Here is a 15,973-nt window from a genome sequence, read left to right on the forward strand (position 1 = left end):
ACATACCCAGCCGAGCATTTGGCCTGAAGTTATTCTCTGAGTGGATATGTAAACTCACAAGAATGATGCTACGTAGATTATGATGTCACTTCATGTGCCCCGATCCATCAGAATAAGCAGGTGAGAATGTCCTACTGGTCAATTCCTCTTGAAACTGTTCTGTAAGAATCACATCAATATATTTTTGGGTTCTCAGAGGTGACTTTTCTTGGGCAAAATACACAGGTCTTCAGGATAGATTCTCAAACATCTAAGACATAAACTCCTGTACTTAAAACATTCCTCTAGGCTCCCTGTGTAAGAGAAAAATATGGAAATGAAAAAAAATAGCTCCTTTCCAAGCAGTGAGTCATCTGATATTACCATAGACATCTAAATAGAACATGTAAATCATGCCTCAGAAGTGTCTTTTTCTCTCCATAAACTATAAAAAGAGTTTAAACAACTGGCTCAAATGTAAATGTCTGCAGTGTAGATGATCAGAATGAGGTGAGTTATATGCACCAGCAGAGCATGGGAAGATGCAGACAGTAAGACAACAGGTCAGGTTCAGGGTCTGAGAGCACACACCACCAGTTCATGACTGGTTTCTCATTGTGCCTTTTCTGGGAGTAGCTAATGCTCCAGCAGTAATAAGTCCTTTCCTCTACCTTTCTTCTTCCCACAGTGAGTTGCTGACAAATATTCAAAATGTTCTTAAGAAGCCAATCAACTCTGTGCCAAGTATTTAAAAGCAAAAAAGATTTAGAAAAAAAATGTATTTATTAAGAAGTTATATACCTAGAAGGAAACAATTCTGCAATTTTTTTTCCTAGAACTCGATTGGTACCAAATTAAGCAATCATTTGAATTAATTGCCTGTGAAAAAAACAAATGGTCAGGGTTCAGTTTTTTGCTGACCTTTATGTGAACAAGATGTAGTTGAGCTGCTGCTCAAGATTCACACATGATGACGTATCACATCCGTACAGTACTTTGTGGGGGAGTTCATGTCAACATTTCAGCTTGAATCATGAGCACACTTTTGAAGTAAACCTTCCAGTTGTCCCTTCTTATGATGTGCTTTGGTTAATGTAACAGAGCAGTCTAAGGGCTCACAGACTGGATTCCTCTCAAGGAAAAACAGAAACTGAAGTTGCGCTCCAGGACTGCACCCAACACGTTACAATCACTGGCAGACCACACTGGAGCTAATCTGAGGTGATCCACATGTCATGTGGACATCAACCCATCAGCACCAAATATTTTGCTCTATAGACCTGTGCTGGCCCATGTGACTTGGTAAGATAAATATAGCCCCTGCCAGATTGAGGTCACAGTCTTGAAAACTGTCCCAGTATTCCCTTGAGGGCCAGAGCTGAAAGACTGCACTGAAGCTCTAAGAGAGCTAGACCTTGTAACTAATTAAAGGCTAACATGATGCATGGCAAGTTTCACGGGGAAGTTTCACACTTCACTTAATAGTTACCAGTTGTAAATAATGTACAAGATTCTATCTTGTGTGTGTAAAGTGAAGGTAGAACTTTTTTAATACACTGGAGCATCAGAAAACTTACATGTAACTGTATTTGCTGTAGGTTCTGTGCAACTGAAACAACAAATTCCCTATCAGTGTTGTTGGGAGGAAGATTAAGTGTACAGTGACACAACATTCAGTCAGTGTTCTGCTCTGCACCTATGGTTTGGGAATTACATTCACTTGTCAATGATAAGGTGATCTTAATAAAACCCTTCATTGTTTAAGTAAAGTACAAAACAATGAATGGTAGTAGTTCTATCAAGAAAGACCAATTGTAATGTCAAAAACAATGAATGGTAGTAGTTCTATCAAGAAAGACCAATTGTAATGCACTCTTATGATAGTGGCATTTTCTTGTATTAAAAAAATAAGTTAGGATATCTAAAAGCCACTTAGTCATGTCATTGGTATTAAGGCAATGACTTATTTTCCTGTGCTTCATTGCTTAACTCTGACCTGAAGACAGGTAACCAGGTGAAGACAGGTATAATTAGGTGAGTATTGTACCAGACACTGAGTAGAGACGCTTCTGCAGCAGAAGCATTTCCAGTTCTTAAATGCTACCTCATTGGTCTTGTTGGATAACTTGGGAATGGCATAGAGCTGTTTCAGTGTGAAATACGACTACTACAGCAACTATACTTGTAAAACTTGACAAAAATGTTGTGTATTTATTAATGTCTCTAGCTGCTTCTCCCATATTGCCTTGTTTCCCCTCAATATTAACTCTTAATGCCCACAAAAGTGTTACTACAAAAATACGTGTGCCCATTGCCCAGTAAAACAGGTAAAATAGAGGAAAAAGCTTTTGAACTCAAGCTGAAGCCCTTTCCCTCAGCAGAAGAAATAATTCAAGTATCCAGCCAAGAGCTTTCAAGAAATGAAACATTCCTTTGGAAACATAGTATCTCTGTATTTCCACTGGGGATGATCATGTTGGAATGTCCACAGCCTAAAACTATTTGGCAGACTAACTAAGAAACACTTGAACATTTGAAGGAAGATGAAATAAGCAATGAATGACATAAACATAAAATAAATAATGTAGGATCAGACAAAAAATATTTTTTCTTTTTTTTTTTTTACCCTAAATGCTGTTACACTGCTTTGTTATTGGTTTTGTTGGTTCGGGTTGTTTGTTGTTTTATTTTTTTAGTTTGTATTCAACACTTAAAAGGAAATTTGAAAATAAAGGGCTGGAGTTCTGTAAGAGGAGAAACTGATGGGAGCACACCCCTTCCTCCAGCCCTGTTGCTGGGCTATTCATTTGCCATGCCAGAAGCACATGAAGGCATCCTTTTCCTGATTCATTGCACCCAATGATTGAAACCAGCACTCCCTGACATCAAGAACTGCCCTAATTTCAAACATGCTCCAGGATGGGTTTCATTGCACATGTTTATATTTGCATCTTAGCTTGGACTAGGACTGTTATTTTGATGCAAGCCTCTTTTTCACCCTGTTCACACCACTCCGATTGGACCACAGAGCTGTCTTGGACCAAACCAACAGGATCATCCTCTCAGATGAAACCAAAACAAAGGCTATGCCCCAGCTCCATTGGGCAGCCAGACCTCACCACCAGACCAGTCCCAGTCCCAGGTGACACCTCTTGAGCAAGGACAGTGTGGGCACAGGGCCCTGGGGCCCACCCCAAGGATCTGCTCCTGTTGTCCTAAGCGACCTGCTCTACACATCTTCTCTCCCTCTCTTGTGCAGCTCCCTGCTTCAGGTCAAAAAACACCCACTGGGCAGAGAGTGTGTTCAAGAAGGAGCCCAAACAGATGTTCTGACTGGGGGCAATATTCCATCTTTTGCTCACTTTGTAGTGATAATGCCCCAGTTCCCTTCAGTTGCAGAAATGCTGCACAAACATTGAGAAAATAATGAAGATTTAAATCAGTTTCAGGCCAGGAGAGATATTTTATCCTGTAATGACTATGTATTGAGGTGTCCCAAACATCTCTTTTCATTATCTCTGCTTCACAGAAACATTTAAAACCTTGTACTCATTCTAAGTCAGAAATTTAAATAAAAGGAAAGTGTGCTTTAAAATATCAGTAATTTTCATAAAAACCAAGTTTCTTCCAGTTCTGTCAGGAAACAGGTTTGTGAGGATAGATCCACATAAGCACTATTGCTAACTGTTGGATCAGAGCCCATAGAAGAAATGGCTGCAAATCACTTCTGCCATTTCTATTTCCTAATAACAGAAAAAAATCATATAAAGAGCACATAGTGGTTTATAAAAACACTTGTTTGTTGATCAACAGAAAGAAACATTACTAATCATATTATTTCAATGGATTTACAAGTCAAAGACTTAAAAATTATTTTTCTTTCCTGCAGCTGCACTGTATGCCAGTATAAGTGTAAACTGTATTCACTAAAGTCTGAAATTAAACTTCTACAAAATTAGCATTACAACCTGCAATGCTTCATGCTTATTTTAAAATGCAGTAAGATTGGATTAAAATATGTTAAGTATGTTAACGTATTTTTATTACTTGTGAGCTTTTAAAACATTAGCACAGACTCTTGTTTGAAATTTCAAACACATGAAGCAATGAGCAAAAATAAACTTCAGCAGCTTTTGCACACATTGAATGAGCCTGTCCATATTACAGAATAACTGGTTTCACAGCCTCTAACAAGCATGTGTTAGTCACACCGGTGCTTTTCAGGCTGGGGTTTGCAGGTCACAGGTGATGAGATGCTAAATGTATTTACCACAAAGATGAACAGCTCACCATGACCTGTGACAAGTTTTGGAGCTCACAGTGATCCTCCAGGAAGTGCAGGAGCCAAGACTCACATACCCCATTGGATTAGGCATATAACAGTAACCCTATGCTTTTTTTTTTTAAACCAGGAGGAGAAATAGTTCTCTCCAGAGCAACCACTTTATCTTGAAACAGGTGTCTTAAAAAAGGTGGTAAATGTACTTATAAATGTCAGAGTCTCTCTCCATTGACTACAGAGGGAGTCTCAGGAGACTAACAAGGGGGGCATTAGCTTTAGACACCTACAGCCACAACTATCTAGACATAAAGACCTGAGCCCTTGTTAGGGAAAAAAAAAAGGGGGGGGGGGGGGGAAGACAAGTAAAACAAAGGTATTTGTTCCAGTTTCTGAAATGGGTGGGGGGCTCTGGATGGGTTTGCTGTTTCCTCACTGCCCTCAATGTCCCCCTCCATAACTTCAGAACAGACAGCTCAGATACCCCTGCTCTGAGCCTTTGGTTTCTCTGCCTCTTCGTGTGAAAGGGCTGCCTCTCCTGCAGGAGCTTGGGAATGGAGAGGAAAGCACAGTCTCACACCACCACCCAGGACCACGCATGGGGCACACCCATCCTCTCGGTGCAGGGAGCACAGTCCAGCCACAGGATCTCGGCAGGTATTGGGGCTGCCACGGCAGCAAGTGGACTGTGTGTGTGCTGTGTAAGTGTCCGTGGCAGTGTGGGCATCTTATCTGACCATTTCCACCTAAATCCAGCCTCTCTGCCTAATCTAGATCACTGTCAGCACAGATATATTGGTACTCACACAGCTGAAATAGGAGCTCTGCAGCCTCACATACTCTGGGGAAAGGAAATACCAAAACAAAACTTAATTGGAAACAGGGTTTTACCCTGATTCAGCACATGAGTTTTTCTTCTTGCAAGCCCACAGGGGCCATGAAAATCTTGCACAACACCTTCCAGAGAGGAACCTGAAATTGAAGCAAGCTTGTGTTGGTGTACAGTACAACCATATTCTCTAGAAGATTTCCAGAAGAGGGTCCATTTGGGTCCGGGTTTCGCAGTGCAATACAGCTATATCTCATGAACTCGCTACTGGATAAAAAGGATTTTAATGCTTTACACTCATAACTGCAGCCATGTGGAGGAACGTTTGACTTGAACACAACCTCATTGGAATTCTGAAATGCTTCTGCTTCTGAGCTGAAATATATAAAGTTGTCACATCAGCCATGAAAAGAGTTTAATTGACTGAAAGGAAGTCAAGACTAAAACATATATACATTTGCTAAAATAAAAAGTAATTTAATCTGGTATTTGCCAGTTAAAAATATGCTTTTACAATTAAATTTAAAATCTCTAGAGAAGTTAATTGGGTTAACGTGGGTAATTTTTAAAGCTCTTTCTCAGTAGAGTCAATTTTAATTTTGGGATTAAATGAACAGCTAATAGAGACATTCAGATTTTTTACCCTCATACATTTGATGTTGCTTAAAGATTTGTTTCCTAAAAATCACCCCTTCAAAATAGCACTGACTTCAATAAGTATTTAGAACACATCCAACTTATTAAAAACTTAAAATAAGCCCCAGGTTATTACATTTGCATCCATTAACAACCTTGCTTTGAGAAATGGCTTTGCTAAAAGAACATGTTTTAATCTGCTAGTACTACTTGCTTGCATAAAGACTAGAGGGGTTTAACAATTTTTTTTTTAATTTAAAAGTTATGCAGTCCTCAGCAGATATTGAGGACATACTTGGTACTAACAACACTACTGCATCCTGATGCATTGTATTTGAAACCACAGTGCCTGCATGTGCCATATAACACAATAATTCTTCAGTAGAAAAAAGCATGAAATGAAAATGATGTAAAATAGTGGGGGAAAGCAGAAAACCTGTCTATGGACACTGACTCCTTGCAAAACTCAAGCTGAAATATTCTCTTAGAGTTGAAAAAGTTACCAGGCCTTTTAGGCTTGCAATAAAGCCTCATTTAAAAGTTTTCTAGACGGTAGTTTATATGTGATTAAGTGATCTGTAATGCCAGGTGAATGAATAATTTATCTATTCTGGAATGACCTGAGAGATTTCTTGTTTTCAAGCCTGATCAGTCTGATACCCACATCATCCATTTACCACTTCTAACGTTCAGCAGACTGTTCTATAACTCTGCCAGGTTCAGTTCTGCAGCTACAATTCAATCAAAAAATCATGTCAGGGCTCCGAGTTGTATTAGCTGAAATTAGGAATGTTGGTCATTTATTATACTTGGAGTCTTATTTGTCTTCTCGGCCTCAGCTTTCCACTAAAGACAAATTCTCAAGGTTTTTATACCAACTAAAGAAAAAATTTTTTTTATTTTATTTTTTTAATGGAAACTTAGTGCATCCTGGTTTTCATTCACCTTCCAGGTCTTTACAAACGGTCACATATTTCACAAGAGTTATGGCCCAAATCACAAGAGCTGTCAGCACTGATATTTACCCATCAACATTACAGGGTGAACAATTGCAAAAATACGTACGAAATCATTAGAAGTATAGAAGAACAGTTCAGATATTTTTTCTACCTTTTTGGGTTAGATCCAATGAAAGATTTAAAGGTGCCAACACCTAACGTTTAGGCTGACTTCCAGAATGAAATTCAGAGTCAGATACCTGAGCTCCTTCCACAACTTGAGATAAGTCATTCAGTGGAAGAAGACTCCTGAACAGTGGTGAGAATCCTGCTCTCCCCATTCCACTGCATTCTGCCTCTTCACCGCTAAATCCTTGTCAGGCTGCTGAGCCACACCCTCCTGGTTTCACCAGCAGACTTTATGGTACTCCATGGCTACAGTGTTTTGCTACAGCAGAGGGGCTGAGAGCCTGAAGTCCTTGAGTTGGAAGAGAGCATCCCATGCATGTCTGTGCCTCCTGGGTGAGTGCTCCAGGTATGAGAGGTCCATTAGAAACACTTCACACATAATTACCACTTGGGAGGGAGACAGTTTTGGCAGTGTGCCAGGCAGGCTCATTTCAAGGGATTTTGCATGCTCTTCTGCCTACTTTTGGGATCCACTGAAGCTTTGGTAGGGAAGCAGCATTGCAGACTGAGATGCAGAGGATCTCCAAAGGCATTTAGAAATCCTCAAGGTTAAGCAGCCATTGGGCAGGGATGTTTGGATAAAAGGCACCAAGAGCTCAGTCCAATTACCCAACTGTAAAAGGTGTCTAGGAGTGTTTGTCCTGTCCACGGGAGGTGCAGGTGGGAGATCACCACTAGCTACACAGGAGACATTCACTTCTCTGGAGTGGTAGCAAGAGGCCAGCAGACACACTGTAGCTTCTTAAATGGAAAGAGGTGACTAAGTTTTAGCAACTGAAATAAACCTATATAATAACCAAATCCCACATTAGGAAGAGCAATCTTTTACCTTGCTTCTGGACTTTGGTGCACTGAGAAGATACTGTCAGCAGCAGTAAATATCAACTAGTTAGAGGTGATAACCAGTTGAAAGCACAAGTTCACCTATATATTTTACTATGCTAATAAAATGTTATGGAAAACATTCCATGCCAGAGCATGGAACCTAGTTCTGCAGCTGCACATTGCGAAGCCTGTGGGAAAGTGGGAATAGAATAAAGTTAGATGTGGCTGCCTCCAATTTCACTCTCTTTTTAAGGTAAATTGGACCATACAATAGTTTACAGCTGTATGGACAGAGAAATCTGTTCATGGGTCTTTCTGAGAAAATCCACTCGTTTTAGAGTGAAAGCCCACCCAATGAGATTTGTAAGCAAAATAAGCATCTAAACGATGACATGACTAAGTGCTTACCACAGCAGGCTGTTTTGGGCACAGGATGGAGAAGGATTTTGCCAATTTCTGTTTAGCTTGGCAAACCCATGGCAAGTGTAATCACAGCAAATATATTCCCAAGCCAGATGACATACACAGTTCCACAGCTGATACAAAATGGGCTGATGAAGACTAGAGTATAATAAAACAAGTTGAAATATTCTGTGACAATGATAGCTTTGCATACTACTGCCCTCAAAGTATCCAAAGGATCTCACATTTCTTTCATAGATATGTATTAGTGAAGTCAAAAATGAAATTATATCCAATTTTACACACAGAAAATTTGATTTTTTTTTTAATGTCACAAAGGCTGATATTGCACACATTTGCTACAATAGACACTCAAAGAAATCAAACTCAATCATAGAACAGAAAGCAAGACATTATTTTTTAGCGTCTGCATTATGTGAGCAGGAGAAAGGAGATGATATCAACTTGCCAGCTGGAAATCAATAGGAACTTGGCCAACCAGCCTAAGGCTTTTTTTTCTGTTGTCTTCTCAGTTTACTAAAATAATAATTTGATCCCATGTGCTTCAGGAATACTGGACCTTTGAAGATCTGAACATTTAAATCCTGTGCATTGTAAAGCAAACATTTACGCACACATTTGGAAGTCCAAAGCATAGCATGCAATCTTTATCTGGTCAATCATCCTTTCTGTCATGTGCAACACATGACGCTGTGATCAATTCAGATATTCATGACTAAAATGGATTTGTTTTCCTTAACAAACTTTCTTTGTAGTTTTAACAAGTCACAAGTCCAGTTCCTCAGGCCAGAGGAGACTAAGAAGCCAGTATATGTATGGTTCATAAAAACAGTAAGAAAACTGGAAAATCATTGTACATTTCTGCCATGTGCTGACTTTGTGCTGTACATGTTTGGCTTTTACATATTAACCTATCTGTTCTGATACTTGAGTCTAATAGGGCCATCAGTTACCTGATGTCTTTTTAGTGTCATCTTCTTACCAATCTCAAATTGCAGGTGACAGTGAGAATACCTTAATTTACCACAGCAAAGGTCCTTGCTGCAGTGGGTCAAACCAAATACAAGGCTGCAAAGTATCAAAAAGCTTATTAGAACTCAAAGTAAAGTAAATTCCTCTCCCCTACTGTCTGCATGCCTTTGTTGTGAAAGACAGTCCTCAGTCAGGTTCTCCAAGCATGCACGCACACACATTTAGTGACTGCATGTTTTCCCTCTTTTCCTACCGTGGCTGAGGTAGTAGGCTGTAGCTCAGAAGCCTGACCAGACTGAATATAATTGTACAATTTTTAAACTGTAAAACTGTTTTTAAAATTGTAAAATTATTTGTAAAATTTTCAGCTATTTGATCTATAACAAACAAGTATAGATGCCATCCTTTGTTTTTCAGAACAAGAAGCAGCAGGTTTGTTACCTGAAAGGTACACAAAGTCCCAAAGAACAGGCATGGCAGAGTGAGCTGGGACACAGGACAGTCTTCGTCTCCCAGCTTGGGGCCATGCTCAGGGACTTACCACAGGCTGCCTTTCTCATGCTGCTTTACCCTTCTGTCCGGCCGATCATGTGCCATCAAACATGAGAGGCAAACATGTAAGGTCTTACCAAGACCACTCTAAGACTTTACAGAGGTACAGTCTAAGCCGTTTCTCCAAATTACAGCCGAACAAGTATAAAGTTTCACCTGAAACACCTTTCCCCATTGTGTATGTCCAGGTGTAACACAACTGTAGCTCAAGCAGCCTCCCAGCATCTGAGAATAGGATGTGTGTGAATAGTTCAGACAGCCTCAGCATTCCACAGGAGCTAGAAGAGCCTTATCCTTGAGTTTCTTCAAATAGAAGAAAGTTTGGGAGAAGATTAACATTGATTTTTAGGAAATATTGGTATAATGTGGAAGGAAGAAAAAAATGGCAAAAAGTTAATTAGATATTAAGAAGGTTAAAAGGGATGACCTAAAGGGGTAGACTGGTATTGATTGCTCACAAAATGATGGAAGGCTGATAGGGATGCCATTTGCCATGAGTATGGTAGCATAATTAAGGTCATTCAGTAAGAATTACATTAAACAGGCTTTGTCACACAAATATCATTAGATTAGAAGTTTAGGTGATAAAGTAAATTATACTGATATAGCAGGCTTTGACAAGCTATTTTACGTCATGGTGAAGGACCTTCTGTTTAAAAACAAGTATAGAGTTATAAGAAAAATAAGATGAAAAAACTTCATTAGAGTATCAAGTTCATCACCCACTTGCAGATTCTTGAATATAAAATGGATTTCAACTGAAAATTTGGTTTATACATTTCTAAACAGAAGTATTTCAAATGGTGTTGCACAGAATTTTTTATTCTTGGCTCAACTATGAGAAATACCTTTATTATTGAAGTGAATACAAAAGAATCACTGCAGCTAGTGTACAAACTCTGGCAGCATGCCAGAAGTGATAAGAATGGGTCAGCTCCACACAGAGGCTGTGGTGCTTGAAGTGCTAGTTTCATTCAAACAAAGAATATAGGTCAAACATCCAGATCTGGAAAAGCCGTATCCTGTAATTCAATGACCTAGAGAAGAACTCTGGTATAAGGGAAATACACAACTAAACTCATAACATGACTGTGTGATTATTAGGGCTAGTACGATCTTCAGATGTGTAAATAAGAATGAATCTGTAACAAGTAGGACAATTGTATACTGCCCAACTGAGATGAGCTAATTGCGATTTTTTTCCTGACATTCTTCATCAGAAAATTCAACATTCTCAGAGAGAGGTGAAGTTCAAATAAGAAAAGAATTTTAGAAAAGAAAATGAAGATGTTTTGATTTTCATTGCATTTCTCTTGTGTTTTTAAATATACATGATTTGAGTTCAAATTTAATATGCTTTTTGCATCTTTGGTGACATCATATATTAAAAATTTCAACAATAAAACCTTTTAAAAGTCAAATTGTAATGAAACATCTCATGTTTGCTGTAAGATTATTTTTGAGCATACAGTTATAGAAATTGTTAACGTCTTCTCTTTCTGTTCTGTTTTCGGAGAGAGAATTTCTGAAAAATCCATACCTTCTGTCAGCTGAGATTGTAATTCAGATACTGGAATCTGACTCCAATGTCAGTATTTAAGAATATAGGAAGCCAAGAAATGTTATTAACAAACCACAAGAAGGTTCCAAAGTTGGATTTCTTAAAAATACAGTTTTAAAATAAGGGTTTGGATGTTTCCTTAGCTTATTAGACCAAGAGAAGCACAACGAGATCTAACACGAAAATCACAAGCCAAAGGAATTCTAATCAAGGGAACATTTATTACCCATTGGAACAACTAAACTGGGATTACTGTAAATCAGTAAAATTTTGCAACCTCTAAGATGACATACTTTGCTAGAAGGCATGCTTGCAGCTCAGTTACAAACATAGGACTCAATACTGAATTTCTGCAGGGACGTCCTGCAGCTCGTACTGTGCGGGAGGTTCTCACAGCTCCTGGGTGTTGCGGTGAACTATGACCAACCCCAGGGTCAGCCGGATCAAGCGGACCCAAAGGTCCATTGGTTTGACGCTGCCACAGCCCAAAAGCCCTGAGCATTCTGTGAAAAATACATAAATCCGTGCCTTACCATGGCCGCAGCCCGCCCCACCCCTTATTTCTCGTACGTGGTTGTATTTCCAGAGAGTTCCGTGTTCTTCGGTTGTTAACTGGTCCTTGTTACTCCTCCCCGCCTACCCCTTCTCCCATTTGCTGTAATTCCTTCTCCCCGCCTCGGTAACACCCCCTGGCTGATGTTCCATTGGTTGCTGTGTGTTTTCCACGCCCAGAGCGTGGGAGTACAAGACTCCCCGGAGGCCACGCGGCTTTGGCTTTTCTCTGTGAATTTTGCTCCCTGACAAACCCCTTCCCACAAGGCGGTCCCTCCGCCTTTCCCTACCTCCTTGCGCGCCCTCGCCGCCGGTGGCCGAGGCGAACCCGAGCAGGTGCTTCGCCGGCCCTCCCGCACCACGGTCGGTGTCCGTCCGTCCTCGCTCGAGGCGGGCAGAAGATTGCTCGGTGCCCGGGACAGCGTGCTAGCTGGCACGGCACCGTAGCACCTGGGTTTAAGCCTATGAGCACGGGAAAAGAGAAAAAGCAGCACTCAAGTCACTGCTGTGGTCAGGCAGCTGCCTTCTGTAACCAATACATGTTCGCAAGAATGAACATCACTTACCAAAGGGCCTGATAGGGAGGAAGAGGGCCACGGTCTGCAGCGTGAAGCACTCACTGAAGACGAGAGATGATGTGCATAGAAGGAGATATTCTGAAACATGCACAGCCATACTACCTACAACACTACAGGCAAAGCACCCAACCTTTCTATGCAAGTGCTAAAAATAAAAAAAAATTAGCAAATTTTTTAAATTGTAATAAATCAGAGTATAGGGGAACTTGTCTGAACAGGACCCAATGAGCGAAATTAATTTCAGTCCACAACTCAGTGGTGTCTCTGGGGGAGCAGAGGAAGAGCTAAAACCTCAAGTACAGAGAACTAAAACAGAAAGAGAATCAACACATGCCCTGCTCCAACACACGGAACACTTGACATCACAAGAAAGACCCTTTCCCACACAGATCACCAGCACCTTGCTTTTCCTCCCTGCCAGTCAGTCTTTCTGCAAGTGTAACTGCAACCCCAGTTTTCTTTAAATATCACATCTGCCTGATAAATTGTTTCTCTTAAATCCATAGCAATAACAGCTTTACCTTACAGTTTCAGATTAAGAAACATGGCTAATCTTTGCATAACTCATGTTTCAGGAAAGCAGACCTATTAGTAAATACAGATCAAATTGTGAAACTGTGTTACAGTATAAGAAATCTTTCTTAATTTAGGTAAAAAACATTCTTCTTAGATCATATAGATCAATCATAAGCAAATTTTTTCCATTAGTATCAGATAAGCAATCATCTTCCTGATTTATTAGGAATTCAACAAATACAGCTAATCTGTATATACTCACCTCTCTCCAGCCCTAGACTGCAATTTCTCAGGCAAGAGACTGTCTTTTCCTGAATGTATGGAAAGTGTTCCGCTAAGTGTGGGCTCTTAAAAATATAAAATTATACTCTGATTTAACGGTGAAGTTCTTCTTCCAAAATCCCAGATGAGTAATGATATTCAGAATCTTGCTTTACATTTACCTTGTTTTATCAGGAGTTTCCTTCTAACAGAACACAACGGTAACCATACACGTCCTGCTCATCTACTCTTTCCCCATGCATTCACCATTGCTCAAGACAATCTCTCTTGCTCAAATGCTGTGGCAGAGATTCTTCTCTATTTACTGCTTCTAAGTCCTTTTTATTTTCTTTTGAAAACACAGTATCAGCCAGAACTTAAGAGGGAAGAACATCTTTGCAGAGCTGCTTATTGTGATTATGGCAACAGATGAAGCAATGAAATCATCACATGGAAAGAGAATATGCCAAGGAGCCTGCCAGCTCAGGGAAGAACAGAAAGAACTTCCCAGGCATGAGGAGACTGGATAGAGTTTGCTATAACTCAGGAAGTCACTGAATCAGCTAAAGCAAGGACTCACCTGAAAGAGCAGATATTGTTGGGATTTTTTAATTTCCTGTTTGCCTTTCCTAAGAGCTCTAAGTTTGCTCAATTAAAAACTTATTTTTTTAGTTTTTATTCAAATAAAGTTTGCCTTGTTTGAAATTTAAAAAAGGGGAAAAAACCCCATAAACTTTAGCCTAACTTTAGTTAGAATATAACATAATAAAAAAAAGACTGCCTGATGCAGAGTCCCATCAGGGATGGAAAGATGACTGCCCTTAGTGCTGTCCCCACCATGGGAGCAAGGAGGGAGGCTTTCACACTGGGAAGCTTCACTGCTGTCAGAAGTGGAGCAGTAAGTGTGAAAGAAGGAAGGGAGTGGAAAAATACAAGATATTTTGACTGGTAACAGGCCTGCTCACCTCCCCACACACCAAATGTCCTCCTGCAGGGAAGACAGGTGCAAAGGAGAACAAACAAAAGAGAATGAAGAAGAAAAGCAAAGAGCAGTCAAAAGTGAAATGAAGGATAAAGGAAAGCTGGGAATCATTACATCACTGGTAGCAAAAGAAAAAACAGAGCAACAACTACGCAAGAAAGTCTTTCCTTCCTATCATCCAGGTAACTCCATCATTCTAAACTGAGTCAATCAAGTTCTTGTGATACTGAGTCCCAGAGCAATGAGACAGCTATTGCTCTCATGAGATGATGTGAGAACACTCAAGTGACAAAGGTTGGAGAAAAATGTTCAACTGCAATTGGAAATGATATAAAATACACATCATGCATCAAAAGAAGCAGTCTTTCTTGAAAAAAATTGTATTTAAAAAAAAAGAAAATGGTATAAATGCTTAACTCCTTCTTAACCCTCAGCATCTGGATATGAGAAGTGCTTCTTAAAAAGTAGTTTCTAATGCCTCTGATCTCCCCATGAAAAATAAAAGTTAGAATGGGCCAATGCTGCAAGGTAAACACAGTTGCTGTTGTTGGTACAACTCCGACTTTTAACTTAAAAAAAAACCTAGTTCATACCAAAAAAAGAGTCACAACTGCCTTTTTCTTTAACCACAAAACTTGTCTTCATTTAAGTTTGCAGGATCTGCTGCCAGCTGAGATAAACTGTACCTCAAAAAGGACATTATAGTTGGGGGGGTGGAGTATAGCATCACAGTCTTTCTCTCCTTTTCTTCCAGTACATCAGCCAATATGTCCTCTGCGAACTGACCTGAACAATACTCAATAGCAAGTCACAGTTTTCAACGTCTGCATTCTTTTAGATGTCACTACTGTATACGTGTTTCCCAAAATTAAGTTGAGAGAATGTCATTAATTTAATACATAAAGCCAGGAGAAAGTAAAAATTACAAACACATGGCCAAAAAATTCTCAAGTTGGGAATCTAGGTTTGCATTCTCTGCCAGAGCATTGCCATATATGAGTTAGCATCAGAACAGAAGGATGTGTCACATGGGGTTCACCAGGGGTCTATTCTGGCTGCAATACATTCCAGTATTTACTCCATGATTCAGAGAGTGCATATTAAATTTACAGATGGCAAGAACCTAGAAGGAAATAAAACTATTGCAAAGGAAAAAATAGTCTGGACAAAAAACGGAAATAAAGTCTGGGAAAAAGAAAACAGAATGCACTCCAACAGGGACAAGTTGAAGATACTGTAAGAGCAAATGAACCATACAAATACAGAACAGGAAACAGCCAATTAGAAATCAGTTGTGTAGAAAAGAACCTTCAGTGATATAAAATAGAAGCCGAACAGAAGTCAACATCAAGCTATAACAGGTTTCTTAAGGTACCAACAGAATTATGCATAAGCCAGAAGACAGAATGCAAAATCTGTAAAAACCCTCTGCCCTGCAAGGCACAGCTGTGATACTGCCTTGTTCTCACAATACAAAAATAAATAAATAAATAAAAATTCAAGTGGGCCAACTGGAAGAAATGCATAGGAGAGTTGCAAGAACAGTTCCAGGAAACATGACCCTGGAGGAAACACAGAGCAGTGAGTTTTTGAGTCCAAACAACTTATGACTAAGACATGACATGCTAACAGCCCTCAAGCACATATAACACTGCTGCAGGGAGAGATCGAACAGTTAATTTCCTACATTCATCCAGGAGAAGGAAAAAAGTAACAGGCTTAGATTTTAATAGCAAGGTTTCCACCTCAAGCCAAGAGAATTTTCTGTTGGCAAGAATAACGAAATGTAGAAATGAACTGCCTGAAGAAGAGGCCAGACAAACCTTCCTTGAAAAAGTCAACTGACCTTGCCTCAGTGTACAGAGAGACTCCACTTCTTCCTTGCACCCCCACCATTCTCA

The sequence above is a fragment of the Corvus moneduloides genome, chromosome 4 (assembly GCF_009650955.1).
Source record: "Corvus moneduloides isolate bCorMon1 chromosome 4, bCorMon1.pri, whole genome shotgun sequence".
NCBI lineage: Eukaryota > Metazoa > Chordata > Aves > Passeriformes > Corvidae > Corvus > Corvus moneduloides.